At 44.1% G+C, this 12405-nt stretch overlaps 1 protein-coding gene across 3 annotated transcripts in view; it reads left to right on the plus strand.

Annotated features, from left to right (window-relative positions):
- Positions 1-500: 500 nt before the first annotated feature.
- The window catches only part of extl3 (exostosin-like glycosyltransferase 3), an 86758-nt gene continuing 74853 nt past the window's right edge, over positions 501-12405 (plus strand). The window contains exon 1 of one of the 3 annotated variants that reach the window (XM_084314948.1): positions 501-660. The gene's annotated coding sequence lies outside the window, so the exon portion shown is untranslated. The remainder of the gene's footprint in view (positions 661-12405) is intronic. The other 2 variants (XM_084314949.1, XM_084314947.1) reach the window with 2 other exon arrangements.

The raw sequence follows: 12405 nt of genomic DNA on the forward strand, positions 1-12405 counted from the left end.
CCTCTAAAGTCCTGTGCATGTCCCTGGTTGTACTGTTGTACTGTCTCTCTTTTTAGACTCTTTTTGTACTCTGGTATGTCATAAATGTCTAAATGTAACAGTACTGTCTGTCTACCTGTATGTCGTGTATGTCATACATGTTATGATGAATTGAAAATGGGGGACCCTGATGTAAACAAGACGAAAGTCTTTCTCTGGTTTGCATCCCCTTAACAATTGTGTGTATTGAGCTGTACTGTATTGTACCCATCCTGCAATCTGTTAATAAAAATTTCAATCAATCAATCAATCAATCAATCAATCATCTAATAATCTAAAAGTATAGCTACACACACTATTATGCACAAATCAAGTAGTACCCATCCCGACCACCAGATGGGGCCCTTTCCCAACATTTCCCCAGTTTTGATCGCACGGTTAATCAACACCTCCTCCTCCCAGAATGCTCCGGGTCTCCAGCAGTGCAGCTCTGAGCCGCCGTGCGTCCAGTGAGTGGGGTCGGTACACAGACAGCAGCACAGTGTTGTAGACGTGCGACATTAAAACCACGGCATAACGTTGCAGTGTTTACAATTTGGACACAGCTAGCAACAACAAGACATCCGCGGCTTCATCCTGGGACGCTCCGGAGTTGGATACTGGGGGGCGGTGAGTGAGTGAGTGAGTAGAGCCATCGAAGCTAACATTCAGTCTGTTGCTGTTTTACTGGGCTGGCTAGCAGGCGAGCTAATTGGCCAGATGAGACATATTATTATGGCCCCCTTTTTTTTGTTGCCTTTTTTCTGTCTGTTTCTATTTCTGTATATCCAGAACGCATGCATTTTCCTCTGGTAAATATGACTATTACAATGCAGGGATTTCAAGCTTTTGCAAAACATTAAAGCTAGCTAGTTTTTTTTTTAGCCCGAGACTGAGACCTGCTGTGTTGTTCTTCTTCTTCACAAGGTACAGAATGTCGCGAGCATCATTTCTCTTTGATCTCTTTCTGGCACGTGACGACACGTAGTGAGTGTGGCTGCTGCAGCCAGGGGCGGCCCACCAGGAGGGGCGGCCGGGGGGGCCCCGGGGGGCGGGGGGGGGCCCTCTCTGTGGTCTGTTAAGTTTGAGGCTGCTGCTGCAGCCAGGGGCAGCCCACCAGGAGGGGCGGAGGGGGGGGGCCCTCTCTGACCCAGCCGTGGTTGTCAACCCACCCACCCCTTAACCCTTTCACTGAAAGGGTTTAAACCGGCTGTTGTGTGGCAGTGAAAGGGTTTAACTTTCTGTGATTTGTCGCAGTGAAAGGGTTAACCGTTTTTTGGTAGGGTTAATTATATTATAAACCACCCCTCCGATTTCAAGAAATATTACCAAGCCAGATTTTCTTACTGCACTTGTTGTAGATCATTTGACTTTTTTCAAGCCCATGCATTATTTGTTTAAAACTAGTTCTTATTTCTTATTTTTTTGTCAGACAATTTTTGCAGCATGGAGTTCCCTTTCCTGATTGGATACTAGGGATACTAGAAAATAGTATATTTTGTGAACTGATCTTTTAAATATTGCAAGAAGATACAAGCAAAACAAAACAAACCAGCAAAGGAAAACACATGAATCAAGCCAAGAGACAGTCGAGGGTTGACTAGAGAGCGAGGTAGAGAATACGCCTCATTATCCAGAAAGCTTGAACGGTGTGCAGCTCACCGAGACGAAACACATCTCCGATGACTCAGAAATAGGCAACGTTCACCTTTCACTTAGACACATCATATCAGACCTTTCTTTCCATTTCTCCTCAAAACTGTCATTTTTGTTAAACTGTCATTTGGCAATCTGGCCTGTTTAACTGCGTTGACGTACTGCATGATCAGAACGTGGCCTCTGTTCATCTGCCAGATTCTGCTGCATTTAAAAAATCCAAGTTTGACCCTTAGTACCTAATATGAGTTCCTTTAGGCTGTGCTCAAGTCTGCATGCGTCGGGCCGGCCTGGTCCAGCTGGCGTCCACGTGAGAGAGTCTAGGCCACAGTTCACTCTCTGGTCAACAAACAGTTTCACGGTTAAACATTTCTTTTAGTGTAACGGTGTAAAGTGTAATAGTGTGTAGTACTAGTGTAAAGTAATGGTGGCGCAGGCCTGCATCTCACAGCAGCAATGTCCTGGGTTTCAAACCCCCAGCAGCGGGGCTTTCTGTGTGGAGTTTAAGATCAGATGAAATAAAGGAATAAAGATATTCCTTTATTGATCCCCTTGGGGAAATAATTCAGGTGTCATAGCAGCATCATGGGGGAAGGGACGTACAGGTATGGGCAGGGTAATAATACAAAGACATAACTATAGGCATTAAAAATCGGAATATAAAAGTAAACGGTGTAAAGAAAGGTGCAGATGAGAGGGTCTGTAATGTATGCCCTATCGGTTATATTATACATTACAATAAATGAAAGATTTTGAATCGGAATATATACTATGAGTAAAGGTGCAGTATACACAAGGTGGATTCGTAACTGGCATGATATCTTTGCATGTTCTCCCCATTTCTGCATGTATATTTACTCCCCCCCCCCCCCCCCCCCCCCCCCCCCCCCCCTCCTGCCGTTGCCCTTGACCAAGATACAGTTATTACACAACTGGAGTTGGTCCCTTGACCAAGGTTGGTCCCGGAGTGCAGCATTTAATAACTGCAGTGCAGACTTCCTAAATAAGTCAAGATGGGTCAAATGCAGCCATGACTAGTAATAATTTCCCCCTCGTGGGTTTTAATATAAGAATAAAAATAGCGAAAGGCTGCTAATAGGAACATGAACTTTGGCTCCTTGCTCATATTTGGATCCCCTTGATGGACGACAATAGAGGAGGTTTAAGGGGATGTGTGAGAGGCTGCTGTGAGGGCGTCTGAGACGGACCCTGGGCACGAGGACGGGAGGGGACTGTTGCAAAAATATACTGGGACAGCTATTTTGTACGTTGTATTTCTTTGTTAAAAATAAGTGTTAAATAGCTCTACATTCCAACAGCCATCACTGATATAGAGTGTCTGGTCAGTAACATGGGTCTCCCAGTCCCTCCGCTCTGCAGTAAACAGCCATCACTGATATAGAGTGTCTGGTCAGTAACATGGGTCTCCCAGTCCCTCCACTCTGCAGTAAACAGTCATCACTGATATAGAGTGTCTGGTCAGTAACATGGGTCTCCCAGTCCCTCCACTCTGCAGTAAACAGCCATCACTGATATAGAGTGTCTGGTCAGTAACATGGGTCTCCCAGTCCCTCCGCTGAGTCCGCTCTGCAGTAAACAGCCATCACTGATATAGAGTGTCTGGTCAGTAACATGGGTCTCCCAGTCCCTCCGCTCTGCAGTAAACAGCCATCACTGATATAGAGTGTCTGGTCAGTAACATGGGTCTCCCAGTCCCTCCGCTCTGCAGTAAACAGCCATCACTGATATAGAGAGTCTGGTCAGTAACATGGGTCTCCCAGTCCCTCCGCTCTGCAGTAAACACAAAATACATTTTCTGGTATCCTGTTCCCACTTGGTATCCTGTTCCCATATCCAATCAGGAGAGAGAACCCTATATGTAGATGATAAAATAAAATAAAAATATTTAGAAATCCTGCCAAGTCAAATTTGTCGGTAGATTATTTGACTTGTTTCAAGCACATATTTTTATTTTAGTTCTTATTTCTTATTTTTAGGCAGACCATTCTTGCAGTGTGGAGTTCTCTCTCCTCATTGGATAAAGTGGGAACGGGATACCAGAAAATGTATTTTCTGTTTACTGCAGACTGCAGAGCGGAGGGACTGGGAGACCCACGTTACCAACCAGACACTCTATCTATATATCAGTAGTGATGACCGTTGGAATGTAGACCACCTATTTTAACAAAGAAAATACCACTTACAGCACCTTTTAGTTTGAGATACTGTGAATCTAAAGGCTCTTGTTAAACATCTGTCAGATTGGGGTGATTAGCAATTTTTCAGTTTTCTCGACTGCCGGTCATATTTCTTCCATTTTGGAGTGTTTGATTACGTTTTTTGTTTATTAGCTGTGTGGACTGCTGTCTGATGTCGATCTCATTTGACTACTTGACTGATATTTCTTTGAATCCATGATTCCAGATCGTTTTCTTAACTGTGTGACAAAATGTGTCCAGTGGTCATCGGTCAGTATGGTGGTCAGTCACAGGCTGCTGGGTTGTTCGATTAGGCAGGCTACATCAATTATTCCCCCCCTAGTCAGCGCTAACCAGCCAGCAGAGGAGCGTGGCCTGGGCCGCTAGCGATGTAATTGTTTCACATGGTTAGATCTTTACCTCAGCTGCAGGCATTAAATATGGGCCTCATCATAGGACAAGGTCTTTAAAGGTAGAATCTGTAAGGCAGTCAAACGGTGAACTCCAGGCAAAAGAGGCCCCACTTGGTATTGCACTTTGTTTAAATCTTTTTGTTTTGGTCTTACGTTTGAGAGAGAGGGCGAGGGTCCGGGAGGGTCCTTGCTTTCTGCTGGCCACACATCAGGCTCTGCCAAGAGAGTTCTGGAGAAATTCACACTTTAATAAGTTACTCTCAACTCCAACCCACACACATTAAACACAAAACAAAGAAATAAATGTAAACAACGTAGCAATACCAAGCTGGCCTCTTTTTTTGTGGCGTTACAGATTCTACCTTTAACTGTGGACGGGAATATTGGTCCTTTTCACCGGAGCTTGACAGTGAGTGTTTGTGTGTGTGTGTGTACTGCGTGTGTGTGTGTGTGTGTGTGTGTGTGTGTGTGTGTGTGTGTACTGCGTGTGTATACTGCAATAGGGTCTTTGAATGTGTGTGTGAGTCTGTCTGTGTGTGCAATAGGGGTGGGACGATACATCGATCCAGATCGATACATCGATGTAATTATCAACAATCGAATCGGATTGATGCAATGTAATAAGATCGATTCATATCAATCCTGTGGCGAGTCTCATATCCGCCCAAGAACAACAGCAGTAGCTCCGTGTGTGTAGATGTTACAGCATAGCATTCTCCCTTTCTGTGTGTGTGTGTGTGCGCGCGTCTTTGGAAAGACCAGATGAGGTCAGAGGAGTTTGATGTTTAAATGTTATTTAAACATAAACAATATAATACATAATAAATGTAGGCCTATACATGATCATGCAACATCAACAAATTGTTGTAGGAACGGTTTGGGAGAGGGAGGTTGTGAGTTTTGAGTTCCAAAAAATTTAGCTTAAAGTTTAAAGCTCAATATATAAAAACGTGGCACTTTACAGTGAACAGGAGGTCTATTTGTATTAAAAACAATAGATTGATTTTCCTTTAAATGTCTGGAAGAGCTCAAAAATACAAATGTCAAATGATATTTTCATTACCTTTTTTTTGTTGATCTAAATGTTACTGATTGTGTTAAATGGGCATATGATATCATCTCATATCGATCGCAGGCACCTGAATCTAATCGTATCATATTGTATCGTGAGAGACTTTGTGATATCGGCAAATATCGTATCGTTGTCCAAAGAATCGATATCGTATCGTATCATGATGAAACTGGTGATTCCCACCCCTAGTGTGCAAGTGCATCTGCGGTCACCAAATAATAGGCCACTGCTGTGTAATATTGACACAGTCAGCATTTCCGTACATGATACGGTTATACTGCCCTCATTAACCGTTTCACTACCACACTACAGAAGGTTACTCTTTCACTACCACACTACAGAAGGTTAATCTTTCATTACCACACTACAGAAGGTTAATCTTTCACTACCGCACTACAGAAGGTTAACCCTTTCACTACCACACTACAGAAGGTTAACCCTTTCACTACCACACTACAGAAGGTTAATCGTTCACTACCACACTACAGAAGGTTAACCCTTTCACTACCACACTACAGAAGGTTAATCGTTCACTATCACACTACAGAAGGTTAACATTTCACTACCACACTACAGAAGGTTAATCTTTCACTACCACACTCCACACAACAGAAGGTTAATCTTTCACTACCACACTACAGAAGGTTAATCTTTCACTACCACACTACAGAAGGTTAACCCTTTCACTACCACACTACAGAAGGTTAACCCTTTCACTACCACACTACAGAAGGTTAATATTTCACTACCACACTACAGGAGGTTAATCTTTCACTACCACACTACAGAAGGTTAATCTTTCACTACCACACTACAGAAGGTTAACCCTTTCACTACCACACTACAGAAGGTTAATCTTTCACTACCACACTACAGAAGGTTAATCTTTCACTACCACACTACAGAAGGTTAACCCTTTCACTACCACACTACAGAAGGTTAATCTTTCACTACCACACTACAGAAGGTTAATCTTTCACTACCACACTACAGAAGGTTAATCTTTCACTACCACACTACAGAAGGTTAACCCTTTCACTACCACACTACAGAAGGTTAACTCTTTCACTACCACACAGAAGGTTAATCTTTCACTACCACACAGAAGGTTAACCTTTCACTACCACACTACAGAAGGTTAACCTTTCACTACCACACTACAGAAGGTTAACCTTTCACTACCACACTACAGAAGGTTAATCTTTCACTACCACACTACAGAAGGTTAACCTTTCACTACCACACTACAGAAGGTTAATCTTTCACTACCACACTACAGAAGGTTAATCTTTCACTACCACACTACAGAAGGTTAACTCTTTCACTACCACACTACAGAAGGTTAATCTTTCACTACCACACTACAGAAGGTTAACTCTTTCACTACCACACAGAAGGTTAATCTTTCACTACCACACTACAGAAGGTTAACCTTTCAAATGCCACCGCTTTAGACCAAGCAACTCATTCTAAAGCCGCTCTTCATCATCCCTCTGTGTGTCATATCTCTCGTTCCCTTCTTTCATTGGATACATAACCCAAAGTTTCCCTCAATACAACACATGGGCACGGGACTAGGGCTGTCACGTTATTTTCTAATTTAATTTTGAATTTACATGACACGAGATTCGAACGTGAACGGAGACATTTGAATTTGAAAAAATAAAATAAAATAATTATAATAACTTCAATAACCTTTTGTGGAGGATACCAGTAAAAACGGTAAAACATACATTCAAAATACAGAACAGACGTCGGGTAGAGCCTCAAGAACCCCAACAACATCCACTTACCTCGAGTTGTAGCACTATTCAGACTGGATAAGAGGAGTTCCACTGAAGGTATTTTTATGCTGGTTTGAAAAGTCACTCTCCGAAAGAGATATATGGCACATTTGATGCATGGCATCATCAAATTGCTCAACGGACATTTGGAAATACTTTGGACATGCCTTTCCTCATCTGTGCAACCCGTGTATATACTGTAGTCTGGTGGGTCCATAAACACAATTGTCATCCTTCTGGCTCTGTACGCCACCACAACGGACTTGAAATGTGCCGATCAAGATGTGCCTTAAGTAAGTGCGGACTCGTTTGATTTAATTTGAGGGTATTTACATCCAAATCGGGTGAACGGTGTAGGAATTACAACGGTTTCTACATGTGCATTTCAAGTCCATTGTGTGTCGGGTGTGCAGAGCCAAAATTGTGTCAGTCAATGTCCAAATATTCCTGGACCTGACTGTACAGGTCTGTGGGGCGACCGGTCTGTTGTCTCTCCCTCCTCCTGAACTCTTCTGGCTCAGTGACTGACTGACCGTCCCCTCTGTTTACCCCGTGGGATAATAACAGCTCTAGCTCCGCTCTTCTTCACAGTCCTCTGGTGATGAGGTGGATCTTCTGGAGGCACATTGTTGAACAAGCCTTCCTCAGCCATATCCCTCTGTCGTCTTGTTTTAGTGAAGAATAAACACAGCTGTGTTCTGATCCGTTTGGGACTCATCATGGCTACATCCCAGACTTATATCCGGTTCATTTCTCCGCCCCCGCTTGACCAGCGCCAACCTTCTGTAGAACCGCGAAAAAAGGCGGTGACGATTCTGAACGTCGGACTCTTAATAGGTCGTCAGCCAGGTGCACTTGTGTTGAACCGGGGCCTTGAGAGACCTCTTGTCTGTGAAGGCCACGCCCAGAACTGTGAAGGCCACGCCCAGAACTGTGAAGGCCACGCCCAGAACGGTGAAGGCCACGCCCAGAACGGTGAAGGCCACGCCCAGAGCGGTGAAGGCCACGCCCAGAACGGTGAAGGCAGCACAGGCATCACCTTAGGGTTGCACGACACACTGATACTAGAAAAGTATTGCGATACATGGCTGTTAAAAACAGTCCAATACTTTTGGTCTTTTATTACTATCAATACTTTTAGAATAATAGCCTGATGCTGTATTTTCTATGAGTTGAGTGGATGCGTGACTGGAGCAGTGCGTGTGAGAGAGAGAGAGAGAGAGAGAGTGCACGCTTTGCATAGTGGGTGTGTGTCAAGAGTGTTGTCAGTGTTTATAAACAGTGTTCCATGTTCTGTCATCTAATATTAATATTATATTCCATAACTTTTCCTGATATTTTAGGTTTTTGTCGTGGTATCGCTTTAGAACCAGTATCGTGATACTTAGGCTGGTATCGGTATCGAAGTCAATATCTTGGTATCGTGACTAGGGCTGGGCGAGTCTTGCTCAAATGTGAATCACGATTTTTCTCTAAGAATTGAGATCACGATTCTCTCACACGATTCTTATTTTTTCAATAAAATCATTTATTCCACTCTTTCTTAAACAGACAACATAACATATCAAAGTGCTTGACTTAAACATAACATATATGAAAGTGCTTGACTTAAACTTAACTAAGTCTCTTGTAACATACAAAATGACTCAAGTCAGAATCGTCATTTAAAAAAGTTAAGTAAAAAGTAAAAAAATAAAAATAAAAATGTTTAATAAAAAAAAATTATTTAGAAATGAGATTGCATAGGTCTATGAATCGAGATCGCGATTTTATTTCGATTAATCGCGCAGCCCTAATCCTGACGTGATGACACTACACCACCTACTGAGGCCCCTCTAGAACAGCTGGGCAGGCCATGTGTTCTTTTACTTGTAGAATTCCAATCATTTGGAACTTAAAAAACAAGATGCACACATAGCCCTCCCTCCTTGACGTTTCCCAAGAATGTGTTTTAGGATCGTCCAGAGAGTCGAGCACTAATCCCAGAAAAGTGATTTTCCCCGCGGGAATGCCGAGCGCTCTCTCCTGGTGATTTACCCTGAGGCCCGAGGCTCGTAAGTGAGACACCAGTCCCAGACCGGAGTGAGATCCTTCCTCCCTGAGTCTTCCTCCCTGAGCAGAGTGAGAGCCTTCCTCCCTGAGTCTTCCTCCCTGAGCAGAGTGAGAGCCTTCCTCCCTGAGCAGAGTGAGAGTCTTCCTCCCTGAGTCTTCCTCCCTGAGCAGAGTGAGAGCCTTCCTCCCTGAGTCTTCCTCCCTGAGCAGAGTGAGAGTCTTCCTCCCTGAGTCTGCCTCCCTGAGCAGAGTGAGAGTCTTCCTCCCTGAGCAGAGTGAGAGTCTTCCTCCCTGAGCAGAGTGAGAGCCTTCCTCCCTGAGCAGAGTGAGAGTCTTCCTCCCTGAGCAGAGTGAGAGCCTTCCTCCCTGAGTCTTCCTCCCTGAGCAGAGTGAGAGCCTTCCTCCCTGAGTCTTCCTCCCTGAGCAGAGTGAGAGTCTTCCTCCCTGAGCAGAGTGAGAGCCTTCCTCCCTGAGTCTTCCTCCCTGAGCAGAGTGAGAGTCTTCCTCCCTGAGCAGAGTGAGAGCCTTCCTCCCTGAGTCTTCCTCCCTGAGCAGAGTGAGAGTCTTCTTCCCTGAGCAGAGTGAGAGCCTTCCTCCCTGAGTCTTCCTCCCTGAGCAGAGTGAGAGCCTTCCTCCCTGAGTCTTCCTCCCTGAGCAGAGTGAGAGCCTTCCTCCCTGAGCAGAGTGAGAGCCTTCCTCCCTGACCCGAGTGTGACGCCTCCGCCGCTTTGCAAAACGTGTGAGGAGCAGAGGAGAGGCATAAAGGCAGAGAACTAGAAACTTGTATGTCACCATATCTGTGTCGTCGTATCTCATTCCCTTCCTTCAGGGAACGGGGGTTATATACATGACCCAATGTTTTTTAAAACCATCATTTGGAATAATCTTTTGTGCAATGAAGGTGTTAAGAGCGCGGCCAACACTGACTCCTCCCACACCACGGAGGTAAGATATTCAGTCTAATCCAGTACCTGCCAACACTCCACTTTAGCCTATAATGGTCCCCTGCCACCTCTCCCATTAATCTCCCACATTTCAGGTAACTAACGAGCGTCTTTGCCATGAGCTGCATCACTGATGTTCCTTCACACATTCCTATTGAAATATACCAGGAACGATGTGGACTAAAATAATGGGCCTATTTAATGAATATTCACAGGTAAATAACGGGTCTAATTCCATCATTATTTGGATAAATACGCTGTAAAAAGTAGTAGAATCACCAAGACTCCGTCTACTAGAGGAAGGTTTTTACTGTGACACCAGACTGCCTGAAAGTGAGCATCTGCCGTTTGTTAGTTGTTTTCACAGATGGGTTCTAAAGATGTTGTTGGTATTTCTGCTGTGATAAACAAGACCAGCCTAGGAACGGAAGCCACAACAATGTGTCCCAGTAGTACACAGGCCTAGGAACCTAGCCAGTGTGCGTTTTTTAATGTTGGCAGGTATGTCATTCCATTAATAATCGTAATCACAATAACTATATTTATTTTGTATTTCTGTAATTTGTATTATGACATTTTAGGCTTTGATTGTACAGCACTTTGGTTGCCTCTTGAGTTCTTAAACGTGCTTTATAAATAAATGACTTGACTTGATCAAGCGATTATTATTTTCGTCACAGCGGTGCAACATTCTAGAGACTGTAGCTTGTCACACGCCATCAACGGAGCTCATTAGCCACAGGCTACAATCACCTGTCGTCTGCCCATCAAGCTGTCGGCAGTGACGGCGTAGCCTAATCGAATACAGTGGATACGTAAACGCCTCTCTGCAGTGACCTCATTGACCCCATTCAACTACTTGGTTCTAAAAGCAATCCATCACAAAATATAATGCAGATGCAGGCCTTCCTTTCCCACCGGTCTCAACCAATCAAAACCATGTTCAGGTGAGCCAGGGGATTCTGGGTAAAGGGTCGATACGGCCTACATTTCACGATATATTGAGCGCTCCCGCCACGGCAATGGTATTTGTTTATCGTACATATCGTACACATGTGCAACTTTTCCCACAACACTCGCTCTCTCTGTACAAGCTCGCTGTTTCAATTTGACTGAAGTATTTATGGCCGCGGATCAAAATACCGCGCCTAATTCAGCAGCGTAGGTGATTCAAATCTGTCATTTGGGTTGACGCATGCAAACGCTACTCTTGTACACACCAATGAGTTACTGGGGAATGTATGTTGGGATGTTTTCTCTTTTTTTTTTTAAATCGTAGATGATGTCACTGAACGGGGGCTATATTATCCCCCCCAAGACACGGAGCCCTCTGCTCAATGAGCCACATCAAATAGCTGCTCAGAGGTTTAATCTCTGGTTGTCATGGAAGTAACGCAACGTTTCAACCATCTTTATTGACCCTCAAGGTTAGTTGTGACAGTTTTCTTATTACATATCTGCTGTGTGTGTACCTATCTGCCAGCACTAGCTACTCTGGGATTTCCCTGCACTGTATAGGGGCGCAGCGCCTCCATGCGTTTTTATTTACTTATTTTTAAGATTTTACAGGGCCAGCTTATACCTTGCACACTGTACTTTTGCTATTTTATTGAAATTATGTTTATAAGTTGCAGAAAATACTGCCTGGTTTCGACTCAGCACCCGAAATTTCTGGGGAAAGCCGCGCTACTACTTTGTTTACGTTTTTTTTATCATAGATTAGTGATGCCTTCTCGGAGTACGTGTTGTTCGTGCGAGACGGAGCGATGGCTAGTACACAGGGTTGTAACTTGTATCCATGGAGGGACAGGCTAGGTGTGAATGAGAACTTATTATTATTGTTGGTTATTTGAGATGGTTATATTTCTACTGAACGCACAGAGAGGAACTGGTATCTATCTTCTTGTCTCTCTGGAGAAGACGGTAAGCCAATTTCCCCAAATGTTGGCGTGTTCCTTTAACACAACCCCTGCAGTGGAGCATTTACTCCCCTCGGTAACCAAACAAACGGATCCATCTGCTTCCCCGTCCAGTGAACCCTGGAGCGGGTCGTCTGAGGCGAGCGAGTGGTCGGACCAGAAGCGGGAAGATGAGGCTGGAAGGATAGTGTTCGCTGTGTGCAAAGTTATTATTTTCGCCTTCTTCTAGTTGTTCGAAAATAAGCCAATCGATGTTGTAACGCTAAACAAACAGGCCGACGTTTCCTCACGTGCATAATTCAGCTGATGGAAGACAGCGGTGCTGCTTATAGCCTAGTCATTAATCACA

This window comes from Notolepis coatsorum (assembly GCF_963971535.1).
Source record: "Notolepis coatsorum genome assembly, chromosome: 5".
Classification (NCBI taxonomy): domain Eukaryota; kingdom Metazoa; phylum Chordata; class Actinopteri; order Aulopiformes; family Paralepididae; genus Notolepis; species Notolepis coatsorum.